This window comes from Cetorhinus maximus, chromosome 5, assembly GCF_964194155.1.
Source record: "Cetorhinus maximus chromosome 5, sCetMax3.hap1.1, whole genome shotgun sequence".
NCBI classification, from domain to species: domain Eukaryota; kingdom Metazoa; phylum Chordata; class Chondrichthyes; order Lamniformes; family Cetorhinidae; genus Cetorhinus; species Cetorhinus maximus.
This window is the reverse complement of record NC_135883.1, coordinates 114,267,542-114,283,816: the sequence shown is the minus strand read 5'-3', so window position 1 is coordinate 114,283,816 and position 16,275 is coordinate 114,267,542. Positions and strand designations below refer to the sequence as shown.

Genomic DNA, 16,275 nt, shown 5'->3' with positions numbered 1-16,275 from the left:
GAAACTATCATCGTTTGTCGTAAAAACCTATATGGTTCACTAATGACCTTTAGGGAAGGAAATTTGCTGTCCTTATCTGGTCTGGCCTACATGTGACTCCAGACCCACAGCGATGCCCTCCACAATAGTTGAGGAAGCCACTCAGTTCCAGGACAATTAGGTTGGGCAACAAATGCTTGCCTTTCCAGTGACGCCCACATCCCATGAAATAAAAAAATACTTGCGCCTCAGTCTGAAAGATGGGTTTAATCAACCTCTACAACTGCAGACTATATTCTGCAATACAATAGTGAGGGAGTGTTGCATATCAGATTTTCTCAGGTGAGCCATTAAACTGCTGTTCCATTTCCGTGCTCAGTTTTGTGTTATAGATCCCAAAGCGCAATTTGAAGAAAAGCAGGTAGTTCCTTAGGCTCTGAAGAAAAGTCATACAGACTCGAAACATTAGCTCTGTTTCTTTCTCCACATATGCTGGTGACCTGCTAAGTTTTTCCAGCATTTTCTGTTTTTAGTTCCTGACCAAATTAATCCTCTAATCAATACACTTTGCCAAGTGTTCTTCCCTACTCAACTACTTTACTAAAGCTGAGTGCCAACTTGGTTCAATAGTACTCTAGCCTCAAAGTCAGAAGGCTCTGGATTCACATCACATTCCAGGACTTAAGTGTATAAAATAAGCTACTACAGTGCAGTCCCGAGGAAGTTCTACATTGTTAGTAGTGTTGTATTTAAGATAAGTTGTTAAACTTAAGCTCTGATCATAAAATGAAAACAGATAATGCTGGAAAAACTGCAGGCCTGGCAGCATCTGTGGAGAGAGACACAGAGGCCTTAATTTTTCCCACATCGGGTGAGCTCAGCGGGAGCGGGCAGGTCACGGAGCTGTCCGCCGCCCGCGATTGGCTCCGTGCCGCCATTTTACGCGGGCGGGCCAATTAAGGCCCGTCCAGTGTAATACGCGAGCGGTAGCGCTCAGTGCTACCTGTGCGGGTGGGGGGAGGAGGGAGAGTCGGGGCCAGTGCCCTTTCGCACACGTGTGCGAAAGAGTGCTTCAATCTCCCTGAGGCATGGAGCTGCCTCAGGGAGATTAAAGCACTTTTCAGATAAATAAATAAATGGATAAAAAATTTTATTAAACATATCCCCTCTTGTGACTATGTCACATGAGATGGGACATGTTTTTATATTTCAGAAATTTAAAAAATTTAATTAACAAAAGCTTTAGGAAACCTCATCTCGCTCGTGGATGAGGTTTCCTAAAAAACTTAAAGACCGCTTGGCCTTTTCGCCTGCTCGCCAACTGTATGGTTGATCAGGCAGCGTAAAGTTGACCTTAATTACTGCCTTAATGGCCTTATTAGGCCGTTTAAATATCGGCGGGCGCGCACCGGAGTTGGCTGCGCGCCTGCCGAATGAAACGTCATGAAACAGCACAATGATATCGGGACGCACACCCAACATCATCGCGCATCATTTTACATGCCGACGTGTCAGGCCCAGCCCCGCACACCCACTGAAAAATGCAGGCCAGAATTTTGAGTCCGTTTGATTCTTTCAGAAGCATTCGAACTCGAAATGTTAACTCTGTCTCTTTAAATCTGCAGGTTTCCAATACATGATTACCCCGACAAAGGTAACACTTTAATTTTCTGGATTGGTGGTGAGCTGCTTCCAGTATTTCTTTTTGTTTTTCAAGCAGTAGGGACCGTGTCCCACTTCAAGGTAGCTTCCCTGGTCTTCGCGACACGCCTGGCAGCAGGTTCCCTCCCTGACTGCAGAATGGCGCCATGTTGTACACTCTGCAAAGCCTCCCTCTCAGCACTCTCCATTGCTACCGCTATCTCCATCGCTAGTACTATCTCCATGGCGCACTTCAGGTCTATATTAATCTTTGCAAGTAAATGGCATTGAATGGCGTTGTTGTGTATGCTGCAAGCCAAACGATCTGCAACATGTCGTTTAAAGTATCACCGAAGTCACAGTGCTCTGTTAACTGTTTTAACTTCATGATGTACATTGCAATAGACTCACCGGGGGCCCTTACTTGAGAGTTGAACTTGAATCTGTGCATGATTACCAATGGTTTAGGCTGAAAATGTGCCTTTACAAGGTCTACTAGTTCGTTGAAGGATCTGGAATTTGGTGCATTCAAAGCCGTCAGGCTACAGATTAGGTTATATGTTTTGCTCCCGCAGACACATAGAAGAATTGCCTTCTGTTTCTCCTCCGCCGTTATTTCGTTCACCATAAAGTAGAAAGCTAGTCGCTCTATGTACAGACTCCAGTCCTCGATGGATGAGTCGTATGGGTTGATTCTGCCGAAGAGTGGCATGAATTGTGAGTATACTTTCCTTTCCTCCCTTAAAAATTGAAATACTCACATTCAAGCGGCGAGGTGTGGCATTGGAACTATTTATTCTTGTCGCCAATTGTAATAAACTTGGAGTACCGGGAAGGTTTCTTGTAAGGAACACTAACTTTATTTACAGAGCTTCTGATGCCTGTACTGAGACCCCCTAAGATAACCCACGCTCAGGGCTGATTCATCTGTACAGCCACATGATCCCCATAACAGTATGATAGGTTTAACTTACAATTACTGCACATGCTGGCAAAGCCAACAGTTTTTGCTGGGTGGCCTTCTGAGGATGCAGGAGGCCCATGCAGCTTCCATTTAATCCCTGAACCATCACTAAATTACGGGGGGCTCAGGGTTAATGGGTGTCATCTGGCTCATCAATGAGCCTAATGGACACTCCACCGCTAGCTGCCTGGAATCCCATGTCAGCTCCTTTTACTCTCTGACTTAATTGGGGGAGGTTTTCCCTCAACTGGGAGACTGATACAGGTCCTCTCCTGTGATGAAGTCGGCCTGGCTGCAATGATTCCTGCCACCACGGGCTGCATTAAGTTCAGTCCAAGCAACCTAATAATTTAGAGATAGTGGAGGAATCAAGAAAGTTGTTGGTGAGGTAAGGTTGGATTACATCAGCATATATGTGAATACTAATGCTGTGCTTTCAGACAATGTCGCTGAGGGGTGCCATATAGATGCAAAACAGGAGGGGGCTAAGGATAGATCCTTGGGGGGTACCAGAAGTGATAGCGCAGGGGCATGAAGAGAGGTCAATGCAGTTGATTCTCCATTTGCAATTAGATAGCTAAGAATGGAACCAGGTGATCACTGTCCCACCCAGCTGGACAATGATGGAGGGGTGTTGGAAGAGGTTGGTGTGATCAACTGAGTCAAAGGCTAGAGATAGGTTGAGAAGGATGAGGAGAGCTGGCTGGCTGACTGACAGGCAAAAGCAAGGGCAAAATGTAGTAGAGGTGGTTGCATGATTGTTGGCTTCTTGGAAGAGGACAGCAGTTATGGAGACACTGTGACTCTTCATCCCCCTAGTTCTAGATTCTCTGCAAGGGAAAACTACCCTGCCAAGCCCCCTCAGAATCTGTTTCACAATGTTTTAATAGGATCATTTCTCATTCTACTAAACTTCAATGAGTATAGGTCCAACGTGCTTCATTTTCCCAATAAGACAACCCCTTCATCCGAGAAATCAGCCTAGTGAACCTTCTTTGAATTGCTACCAATGCAAGTATGCTCCTCCTTAAGTAAGAAGATCAAAACTGTCGGGCAGTACTCTGGTCGTGTTCTCACCAATGTCCTGTAAAGCCGGGGCAAAACTTCCCTACTTTTATACTCCATTCCCTTGCAATAAAGGCCACCTCTAAGATGCACACAATATCAGGATCTGAGCTGGTAGCTGTGAGTGAGAAACTAAGTGATGGTGTTGTGTCTTCACGATGTTCCTCCACTGCCTGACCAGGTTGCACCTTTTTTAAAAATTCATTCATGGGATGTGGGCATCGCTGGCTGGGCCAGCATTTATTGCCCATCCCTAGTTGCCCTTGAGAAGGTGGTGGTGAGCTGCCTTCTTGAACCGCTGCAGTCCATGTGGTGTAGGTACACCCACAGCGCTGTTAGGAAGGGAATTCCAGGAGTTTGACCCAACGACAGTGAAGGAACGGCAATATATTCCCAAGTCAGGATGGTGAGTGGCTTGGAGGGGAACTTCCAGTTGGTGGTGTTTCCATGCATCTGCTGCCCTTGTCCTTCTAGATGGTAGCAGCTAGGGGTTTGGAAGATGCTGTCTGAGGAGCCTTGGTGAATTCCTGCAGTGTATCTTGCAGATGGTACACACTGCTGTTACTGTGCATTGGTGGTGGGGTGAGTGAATGTTTGTGGATGTGGTGCCAATCGAGCGGGCTGCTTTGTTCTGGACAGTGTCAAGCTTCGTGAATGTTATTGGAGCTGCACTCATCCAGGCAAGTGGGGAGTATTCATCACACTCCTGACTTGTGCCTTGTAGATGGTGGACTGGCTTCGGGGAGTCAGGTGGTAAGTTACTCGTCGCAGGATTCCTAGCCCCTGACTTGCTCTTGTAGCCATAGTATTTATATAGCTAGTCCAGTTCAGTTTCTGGTCAAAGGTAACCCCCAGGATGTTGATAGTGGGGGATTCAGTGATGGTAATGCCATTGAACGGCAATGGGCGAAGGGTGGATTCTCTCTTGTTGCAGATAGTCATTGCCTGGCATATCTGTGGTGTGAATGTTACTTGCCGCTTGTTAGCCAAGCCTGGATATTGTCCAGGTCTTGCTGCATTTGGAAATGGACTGCTTCAGTATCTGAGGAGTTGTGAATAGTGCTGGACGTTATGCAATTGTCAGTGGACATCCCCACTCCTGGCCTTATGATGGAAGGAAGGTCATTGATGAAACAGCTGAAGATGGTTGGGGCAAGGACACTATCCAGAGGAACTCCTGCAGTGATGTCCTGGAGCTGAGAGGACTGACCTCCAACAACCACAACTATCTTCCTTTGTGCTAAGTAAGACTTCAACTGATGGAGATTTTTCCCGCTGATTCCCATGACTCCAGTTTTGCTAGGGCTCCTTGATGCCACCATTGGTCAAATGTGGCCTTGATGTTAAGGGCAGTCACAGTCACCTAACCTCGGGAGCTCAGCTCTTTTGTCCATGTTTGAACCAAGGCTGTAATGAGTTCAGGAACTGAGTGGCCTGGACGGAACCCAAACTAACACGATTGATGACCCATTCTATTAGTTTACTGATGATGGAGAGTAGACTGATGGGGTAGTAATTGGCCAGGTTGGATTTGTCCTGCTTTTTGTGTACAGGACATACCTGGGCAATTTTCCACATAGCCGGGTAAATGCCAGTGTTGTAGCTGTACTGGAACAGTTTGGCTAGGGGCACTGCAAGTTCTGGAGCACAAGTCTTCAGTACTATTGCCAGAATATTGTCAGGGCCCTAGCCTTTGCAGTCTGCAGTGCCTTCAGCCGTTGCTTGATATCATGTGGAGTGAATCGAATTGTCTGAAGCCTGGCACCTCTGATGCTGGGGACCTCCGGAGGAGGCCGAGATGGATCATCCACTCAGCACTTCTGGCTGAAAGTGAAGCAAATGCTTCAGCCTTATCCTTTGCACTGATGTGCTGGGCTCACCCATTATTGAGAATGGGGATATTTGTGGAGCCTCCTGCTCCAGTGAGTTGTTTAGTTGTCCACCACCATCTACAACTGGATGTGGTAGGACTGCAGAGCTTAGATCTGGTCCGTTGGTTGTGGGATCGCTTAGCTCTGTCTATCACTTGCGGCTTATGCTGTTTGGCACACAAGTAGCCCTGTGTTATAATTTCACCTGGTTGACACCTCATTTTAGGTGTGCCTGGTGCTGCTTCTGGCATGCCCTCCTGCTTTTCATTGAACCAGGGTTGATTCCCTGGCTTTATGGTAATGGTAGAGTGGGGGATATGCCGGGCCACGAGATTACAGTCTGTGTTCAAGTATAATTCTGCTGCTGTCCCACAGTGCCTCGTGGATGCCCTGTCTTGAGTTGCTAGATCTGTTCGAAATCTATCCCATTTAGCATGGTGGTAGTGCCACACAACACGATTCAATGTGAAACCAGGACTTCATCTCCAAAACGTCTGTGTGGTGGTCACTCCTACCAATGTTGTCATGGACAGATGAATCTGTGGCAGGCAGGTTTGTGAGGATGAGGCCAAGTATGTTTTTCCCTCTTGTTTGTTCCCTCACCACCTGCCGCAGACCCAGTCTAGCAGCTATGTCATTTAGAGCTCGGTCAGTAGTGGTGTTACCAAGCCACTCTTGGTGATGGACATTGAAGTCCCCCACCCAGAGTACATTCTGCACCCTTGCCACCCTCACTGCTTCCTCCAAGCGGTGTTCAACATGGAGGAGTACTGATTCATCAGCTGAGGGAGGGCAGTATGTGGTAATCAGCAGGAGGTTTCCTCGCCCATGTTTGACCTGATGCTATGGGACTTCATGGGGCCCAGAGTTGATGTTGAGAACTCCCAGGGCAACTCCCTCCTGACTGTATTACCACTGTGCTGCCACCTCTGCTGAGTCTGTCCTGCTGGTGGGATATCTCAACTGAAACAGCAAAAAGGTGTGGTAGCAGTGTTTGGGGGGAGGGTGGTGGATGAGGGAAAGGCGAGGGTGGAAATAAAAGGTGCACACTAACACCATCTGCAGCTTGTTAATCAGAGGTGACTGTGGCATGAGACAGAAGTGGGATGTGAGAAGGACATTTAAGTACGAGGATATTGTTGTCTTCAATAGTTTCAGGCTCTCTCCTGGCCACATCATCCTCACATTGGTCATTCTAATAATGGGTAGCCCTGTCTTCCCCACAGGGGTTAGGTTTGCAGGCATGCCTCTCCCCCTCCAGTTAGATTCTGCTGCCTTGGTTGTCTGTCACTATGTCCTGCAAAAGAGAGGGAAGTGTGTCAGTGAGTATCATGCAATGTCTTTGGGTGATGTCATGATTGAATAGCTGGCAATGCATGCAAGCTGTGAGATATGGGTGTGAGGCTTGCAGCAGTACTAGGTGTGTGAGTGTGAGGTGAAGCATACGTATGTTAGGTATGAGTGCTGATTAATAGAGATTGTTGTTAGGTGGGAGATGGGGATGTGGTACTTTGGGCAGCAACTGAGGCTATTAATGCAGATGGTAGGATATGGCATCTGGTGACCCATCTTAACCACTATTGTCATTCAACTTCTTGCAACACTGCATGCAGGTCCTCAGGGCTTGATTTCCCCACAGCTCTCTGCTGCCGCTCCTATTTGTCCATGGCCAGGATTTTCCGGTCATTGGGTGGGTTCGGCGGGGGCAAGCGGGAACGGCCGCAAATCGGACTGTCGCCCGCGATCGGGCCATGACCGTCATTTCACGCTGGCTGTTCAATTAATGGCCAGCCAGCATGAACCACGCGCTGCAGCGCTCAGCACTGCCTGTGTGGGGGCGGAGGAGGCGAGCGTGGAACTTCGCACATGCGTGGGTGCGTGCAGTGAAAGGTCCCTGAGGCTGCCTCAGGGAGCTGAAGCGTTTTGAACATAAAAAAATAAAGAATTTAAAAATGTTAATAACATGTCCCCTCATGTGACCCTGTCACATGAGCAAGGACACGTTACAATTTATTTTCAAAAATTTTAAATTTATTAAGTCACTGATCGAAACCTTATCCCGCCTGTGGATGAGGTTTCGCAAAAAGTCCAAAGGCCACTTGGCCTTTTCAGCTGCCCGCCAACCGTAAGGTTGGACAGGCAGTGAAAATTTTCATTTAATTAGAACTTTAATGGCCTTAATAAGCCTGTTAATCATCGGCGAGTGGGCTGCCGACTCCCGCCTGCCCTCCCGCCGACCGAAGTTTCTGCGAGTGCACGATGACATTGGGACGCTCACCTGGATTCATCGTGCATCATTTTACCCTCATTCGGGTCAGGCGTGTGCTCGCCCGACGAGCAAACTACTCTGCCCCATGTGTCTGGATGTGTCTCCTACCCCCATGCCAGTATGGAACATCTCTCTTCTTTTCCTCCTTCTCCACCAAGACCTTCAATGCAGCGTTTGAATACCTTGGGGCCCTATCTTTCCCGTGCTGTACCATTTCTCACTCTTTCCCAGCTCAGATTCTCTTCATCAATGACTCCAAGCATCCGCTACAACCACAATGCAACACCACCTTCCTCCCCATCCCCCCTTTTTAATAAGTGCAGGCTAGCTTTAAGCAGTGTTAGCTACTCAGATATTGAATATCAATGCCTCCGCTGATGCTGATTCATCTGTACTCAGAGAACATTCAAATGAGCTGGCAGCCCTAAGTTGGCACACTGTGTTATAATCAGCTGGCATGCGTTAATTATGTGTTGCAATCTCCATGCCCATTTTCAGTGGCTCTTCAGTTTGGTCCCCACAATGTTTTGAGTTTCTTTTTATTGCACTTCAATAATCTGTTAGTTATAAATTCTGACAGGAAATTTACCCAATCTGGAATCTGTCTATAATCTTCATTTGTAAAGTCCAATGTGCAGAATTCATTTTGTGCATTTGCTGTTTCTTATTACTCCATAATATTTCCACTCAATTCATTCTTTAAAGGATATTTATGGCAATTACATTAACATTTAGTTGTTGTGACATTCCTTTAATCGCTTTAATACTGATGAACACACTACTGAATATGTAAATAATTTTGTATACAATATCACGGGAAGTGATGTAATCTAAACGTGATACAATAGTTGGAGCAATGTTAGTCAGCAAGTAGCATGTGTATAGAAGAGATATCTTGAATCTTGTTATTCTTTAATGAAGGACCCTTCATTTAGGAGCAAATAACACAACATTAGCAAAGTCTTTTCATATCACCAGTGTCAATTCTAGTTAAAACAGCTTCTCCTACAGCACATCTTTACTACAGCACTTTGTGTATCAGAGTCTTAAAAAATTATTGTTGCCAATATTGTCAGATAAATACTTAACGTTGAATAACCTTGCTCGATCTTTTGATTTAATGCGGGTGTTAACCGCTCACAGTATAAGTATAGTTAAAAGGCTGTGTTTCACTCAATAATGTTAATTTCTGTTTACGAAGAGTTTATTTTTTACCACCTAAAGGTTAACCGCCCCTGGGTGAAGGAACAGAACCTTAGGCAAAATTATAACAAAGTACAAATGTTACATCAGTGCAACTGGTGATACTTCTGTTCATTTGATTTTAATCTATTTATATAATTAATAAAGTGCAAATGGGGTCAGCCAGTCAAGCATTTGGCTTGCCCTTTGATTTAAAGTATTTTACTGTTTGAGATGTTTTTGCCAATTTCACTGGCCATAGGAATAATATGACATGTTTGAAAATACAAGGAATAGACTGCAGCTGGGTTACAAGTGAGAGAAAAATTATAACCCATCATCACCCATTTGAGCTATTTGCTTGAAACTGATACCATTTTCTCTGAATAGATTAAGTTGCATCGTCAAAACCATTGATAGAGAACTTATCTGTTGTGTATAACCCCAAGGTTTGTTCACATACTGAAATGGAGAAACCATGAAATTGTGCATCAGCAGGAATATACAAAAGACTGGAAAATGTATTATTGTATCTTTACCACAGGGCAGAGAAAACAAAGACATGTTGACCCATGCAAGAAACATAGGCCCGATTTTAATTCCGTGTTGCTGAGTGGGTTTTGAGTGAGTTAAAATCAAGACTACAGTTATCAGAAACATCTATTGAGCAGTTATGCCAAGATAGTATAAATTTGTATGGCAGTTTGATATTAGCCTAAATTACACGAGGCAGCATTAGTCCATCTTTAATGGAACATTGACGAATGCCCTGAAATTCCTTTAAATGACAAAAAAAGTCAGCTTTGGAGGTAAGAACACTTTGCTGTTTGCCAGTTTAAACAGAGCTCTATGATTTAACATAACAATTATATGCACATATGAAAGCATGCTGTTAATATGTTACCACTGTTAATACCAGTATAGTGATTACCTTGGCTAGGGTTTTCCACTTCCACACTCATCAACCTTTACATTTCCATCCATCAAAACGAATGGATGTTGAAGGGGATTGGGGCAGGATGGTGGTGGTAGGTTCAGAAATGTGAAGATCATTTTTAATTAGAATGTTAAAATTATTAACATGGTATACGTTTATGGGAATGCAAAGTTTTATAAGACAAATATGGGTGAGGAAGGCCTTTCAGACCATCTGTCCTAGATAACAACTGCAGCATTCAATCATTTTGAAACTGATTGCAGGGATTGTTTAAATCTCTACTGCTCTATTTGGAAGAGCAGTCAATGCATTGATCATTGTGCGTGTGAAGTAGAATTTCTCACATCAATCCTAAATTTACTATTTTCTAGTTTGAATCTGTATCCTCTTGTCCTATTCTTAGTTTAAAGTAATGTTCAAGATTTATCTTTCTATTCCCTTAACCATTGTATTATATAGAAGATGCCCTCTCAGGTGCCTCCTTTTCAGGATGAAAAGCCCAAGTGCCTTCAGTCTTTCCTTATAATCTAGTTCTTTGATGCTATAGATCAGACTTATAGCTTTGCTTTGCATTACCTTCAGGTCTTGAATCTCTTCCTTGTGATTTGGTAACTACACTGGATGCAATACAAGTGGTGTGGTCTGATCACTGTCCATTTTGACTTTGTCATGTTCTATTGAAGCTCAACATTATGTTGGTTTTGTTGATTGCTACTTTACCTTGATTGGACACGTTGAGTGTCAAGTCTACTCCGTCTTTTAAACTTCTTCATTAGTTAAAAAAATTTAAATGACATGGAACGAAGGATGGACAATAAATTCTGGCCTTGCTGGCAATGTTCATAACCCATGAATGAGTTAAAAAAAGTCTTAAACAGATCAAAAGGCCTGGAAGCAAACAAATCACGAGGAATATATGATATTTATCTCAATGTTGAGTGCAGAGGAGGTTTATGAGGCCCCACAATTACGGTGTTAAGGAATAGTTTGAAAACAAGCCAGCAATGCTACCTTTTTTAAAAAGGGTGACAAAACAGTCAAGTAATTATGGACCAACTAGTCTTACTTCTGTGTGATATAAAATAATCTTATTAAATATCAGGAGTGAACTTCAGGATTCTCTGTCTTTTAAAAAGATAAACTAGAAACAGTAGTTAACATAGTTTCAGAAGGGAAATGTCTTGCCTGATCAAGCTCATCAATACGTATGGCCATAAAATCCAGGTCTATGAGAAAATTACAACCTAAGTAGATTGTGGAAAGCCTTGTGACCACGGCATATCTAAACCTCCAACAGGAATTTTATATGGCCCAAAAGAAAGGCTATTGATTAAACGCAAAGAAGATTTGTGATAAACTCTGGGAATGGATAAAAAGTGCAGTGAGGGTAGAAAACAAGCAATTGCTTGAGGAGCTATGTCAGGGAAGGTAGAATTCCAGAGCGCCCTGTGGCTCAGTGTTGGAACTGCTACGGTTTATAATTTACATCATAAACCAGACTCAGAAACAATGCAAATTCATCGAACTTGCTATTGATACCTAACTAGGAGGGGCAGTGAAATCAGAAGAGACAGTTTATAAATCATAGAATATGTTGGTTAAAATATGTAGTGGACAAACAGTGGAAGATGAAACTTAATAATGATGAATCTAAAGTACTGCACATATGAAGGAAAAATGGGTGTCACACAAGACTAATCTTCTAGGAGAGGCGGTGGCATAGTGGTATTGTCACTAGATTGGTAATCCAGAAACCTAGGGCAATGCCCTAGAGACCTGGGGTAAAATCCCACCACTGCAGATGGTAGAATTTGATTTCAATGAAAAGTCTAGTGATGACCATGAAACCATTGCTGATTTTTGTAAAAACCCATCTGGTTCACTAATGCCCTTTAGGGAAGGAAATTTGCTGGCCTATATGTGACTCCAGACCCACACTGATGTGGCTGACTCTTAAATGCCCTCAAATGCAATGGGGTGAGCAATAAATGCTGGCCTAGCCAGTGACGCCCACATCCCAAGAACAAATTTTTAAAAATTAGTTCTTGGTCAACAGCCAGTCCCAGGCTGTGGGAAACAAAATTTCTAACTCAAATCCAAATATTGGAGGATTGTTGTATGATGGTCTGATTGGAGGATGGATGAGGGAAAATTAATTTTCTGTGGCTAGTTACAAGAAAATAAAATATGAAGTAATACATCTTGCCCAACCTTTTCATAATGCACAGGAGAAATAATGTCATGATGTAACTGTCGAGAGATTCTACATAAAATTATTGTTTGCCATATGCTCTTATCAGCTATTTTGAAATACAGCAACAACATTATTACACTATCTCTTTTTAACAGTCCATATCATCTGGTTATATGCAGGCTTTCCTTCTTTAACAGCACATTTCAAACTGAAAAGTGTCACTCACCGAAAATAACCCGATTGGAGATTCTGAATTTAGAAGTGGTTACATAGCAGTTTCAATGTGGCATTGTTGTAGATACTAGGTGTGTGTTTGTTTTCACTAAAAATAGACACTTTAGGGAGTGTTTATTTGGTTTAGTTGAGCTGAAATCAAAGAAATGGATTCCAGTGGATTATTGCTGGATGAGAAAGGCTAAATCCTAGTTGAAAACTATTAGCAGGGTTCAAGCAGATTGAGTTTGCTCACAAACTGGGAGGGAGAGAGAATTATTTTAAACATTGCAGTTCAATCATATTCCCATTCTTAATATTGCTTTTGTCCCATTTCTCTTTCTGTATTGCACTTCTGAACTATCTGCCCACATACAGCAGCTATTAATCTATTCCCCCCCACTTTCCTCATTTTCTCTCATTACAACTCCAGAAAAATTAATAGGCAGGAGCTAAAAAGACCTCAGTTTGAATGTTTGATTAACTTTTTTGTATTAATGTGAGAATAACCCTCAATTCTCTTTCTGACCCAACAAAAATAGAGTTCAAAGATTGAAAAAAACAGACTTTGCTTGGCAATTCCCACATAGGAAGTTCCATGAAAACAAAAACAGGTCTCCTGTCACTTCTATAGTTGAAGCCTGTTTATGTAATGCTTGGATGGACAAGGTACTCAGAAACATGCTTTTTAGATGAAACACCCCATCTGAAAAATAACAAGTTGGTGGCCCAGACTGAATTCTGTTTAATTTTAATGTCATGAGTGTCTACAAAAGTACCATGTTACATTCTAAATCAATCAAAGCTGAAATGATTTGTGAGTTTATTTTTATTTCAGTGTATTTCATTGTACATCATAACTATGGTATATACTAAATTAAATGTAAAATGTTGAGTGGGTTTTGGTTACAGTAACTCTTTTACTAGCCCACTTGTTGAAAGGGTCTTGCCACATTCCAGCTACTGGAAAGTTATAGCCGCCGCTGTTTTTTTTTATCTGCAGTACAATTGTTTTATAATGAAAGTTGAAATAATTTACTATTATAGTAATGTCTTGTGTGACTGTCACTGTATTTGCAACTGAGACTTAACATTTGTAATATCTCACCTATTTAACGGTAGATTGACCCTGATGAAGCATTGAATTGATAAAAGAAAATCATTTAGATGAAACCTTGAATTATCTCAAATTCTGATGACCAAACTGATATTTTAAGAGTGGAGCTTCTTTCTTTGTTCAGGAGGGAGATGAAACACCAAATGGAAGGGTGATAATATGAATTCTTACAACATTTTGTTATGGTGTAATTTTTTTGTGTGTTGTTTCCACCTGATTTCTTGTCCTTGAGGTCTTTTGTTGTTAGGAGTCAAACTATGGGAATTCAGCTTTTTTAACAGTTTCTCACCTGGTGTCAGAACATGCCTGAAGATCTCCAGATTCATTCCAATTTTTAAAGAACCATGGCCTGAATCTCTGAGGAGTTGGTGGGGAACACATCCCCGCCAAATCAGCAGCCCTGATGTCATTTTACATTGGCATGAGGTGGGACTTTCGTCCTTCACTTAGGAGGAAGTCCTACCTGGGAGAGTGGCCGGCCAATCTGATTGACTGGCAGCTCTCCAGCACAGCGCTGCAGTGGCAGGAAGAGGCACTGCAGGGAGTTGCCTGGCACTAAGTCCCAGGACCCGGAGGACAAGGTAAGTGGCTGGGGTCCAAGGGCAGGGATGGTAGGGAAGGCCTGGGGGTCAGCAGGGGTCTCGGCAGATAGGCTAGGGGATGGTGGGGGAGGAGATCCAGAGGTCACTGCACCTTAAGGGGACTTCTGATGGAAGTGTCTCCCTGCCAGCCCCCCTCCTGCCTGAGATCCAACTAGCTTTACTTCCGGGCTTCACCCTGAGCTATCATACAACGCTAGCCTGAAATTGAGGCTGACCAGGAAACGGCCCTTAAGTGGCCATTAAGGGGCTACTTAAGGGTCTTAATTGGGGCAAGGGCAGGCTTTCCGGCTGAGGTTGTGCGCGCCCCAGCGTAAAATCAGTTCGATGTCGGGGCGGGCAAGAACCCAGGGGGAATCTGCTCCATGCAATTTCATGCTTCCCACCCCGCTAGGGGTGGAGTGGGGGTGGTGGTCTGGCCCATGACTACAAAGGTCTCCTCTCTCAAATTCTCTCGCTAAACCTTAATTTCTACTTCTTTCTCCAGCTTTGAAATAAAACCCACAAAACTAATTTTTTTAACCAAGTTACACCATAAAACTGGACTCTTTCTGGCTCAGCATCTCTTTATCTTATGCTTATTTGTGACATAGAAACATAAGCCAGGATTTTACTTTGGTTGGGCGGACATGGCGGGAGGGGGCGCGGGTGGTCGCGGAGCCGACTGCCACCCGTGATTGGCTCGGCACTGTGATTTCACGCAGGTGGGCCAATTAAAGCCCGCCCAGAGTGGGTTGCGAGCGGTAGCGCTGAATGCTACCTGTGCGGGCGGGAGGAGGAGGGAGAGTCGGGCATGCGCACGAAAGAGCGCTTCATTCTCCCTGAGGCACAGAGCTGTCTCAGGGAGATTGAAGCACTTTTTAAAGACATTGTTAAAAACATTAAAAATTTAATGAAACATGTCCCGTCATGTGATGTGTCACATGAGATGGGACATAGAAACATAGAAAATAAGAGCAGGAGTAGGCCATTTGGCCTTCCAGGCAGCATCAGTGGTATTATGAACAGGATACTGGTTACCAGTAATCACTGGGAAAATGGGTCCTATAGATCTGGACTATCCTAAATTCCAGAAGAGAGTCAGCAGAATTTCCTTAAGCACTTTTGGGATACACTGAAAGGCTTATACGGGAACCCCCTCAATTTCATGAATAGGAAAGGCTTTAACTTAATTAGTATGCATTTAGGATGTGATACTGTTCACCTTATCCTGTATGTTTCTCCTAGCTATCCAGGAAGCTCTTTTAACACTGGACCCCGATATCAGGGTGTAAACAAAATTAAGTGAGACTCATGCCAATTTCCAATAGAATAGGCTGAACCTGGTGTTTGCTCATTTAAATAATGCTGATATGATGAGGATGTGAGTCCTATCAGTAGACTGCCAGATTCGCCAGAGGAGCCCAGGAATTTGGGGAGGGGATGAAACAATTTATATTTTTAAAGAATTAAAAGACTGAACAGATTATTAGAATTAGCCCTGAAATGGATGGAGTTGAATAAGGAAACTTTTCACAGGTTGACCAAGAGTTGCTGATGGCCCAAATTTAATAAGGAGGGATGCATTGGTTGGGATACTAAGGAAGGAGGTGTTATATGCAGCAGCACAGTTCATATGGAAGTGGGTGGCTGTGGGTATGGCTGGATCTCATTTCAGTATTGGAAGATGTTTAATGAACTCGGTAAGTCAGCAGGATCTAAGGTGCTTTAGATAAGTTCTGAAAAATGGCATGGCAGTCTCTCACAGGGTCAGTGATGTCATGGTGATGTCAATGGACTAGTAATCCAGAGGCTCAGGCTAATAATCAGTGGACAGGAGTTCACATCGCTCCATGGCAGCTGGTGGAATTTAAATTCAATTAATTAATAAATCTGGGATTTAAACCTCATCTCAGTGGTGGTGACCAAGAAACTATTGGAATGTTATAAAACCCCATCAGATTCACTAATGCCCTTCAGGCAAGGAAATCTGCCGTCATTACATGGTCTGGCCTACGTATGACTGGAGACACATGTGGCTGACTCTTAACTACCCCCTGAAATGACTTCATAAGCCTCTCAGTTGTACCAAACTGCTACAGAAAAGTCAAAGAAGAATAACAGTAGGTGGACCACCTGACATTGAGCTCGGCACTGAAACAGCACACTCTGACCAGTCGCCCCTGCAAAGTCCTCTTTGGTTTGAAAACTTTGATTCAATGAGAAGTGTTGGTGAGCACGCCAGGAGCAGCAGCAGGCATAACT

General features: G+C 43.6%; 1 long non-coding RNA gene across 3 annotated transcripts in view; it reads left to right on the top strand.

Annotated features, from left to right (window-relative positions):
- The window catches only part of LOC144680348 (uncharacterized), a 76,952-nt gene extending 62,944 nt beyond the window's left edge, over positions 1-14,008 (top strand). For 2 of the 3 annotated variants that reach the window (XR_013576545.1, XR_013576544.1), the window contains 4 exons: positions 1,605-1,633; positions 2,196-2,337; positions 13,438-13,583; positions 13,680-14,008. This is a non-coding gene — a long non-coding RNA (uncharacterized LOC144680348). The remainder of the gene's footprint in view (positions 1-1,604; positions 1,634-2,195; positions 2,338-13,437; positions 13,584-13,679) is intronic. The other variant, XR_013576546.1, reaches the window with a different exon arrangement.
- The last annotated feature ends 2,267 nt before the right edge of the window (positions 14,009-16,275 follow it).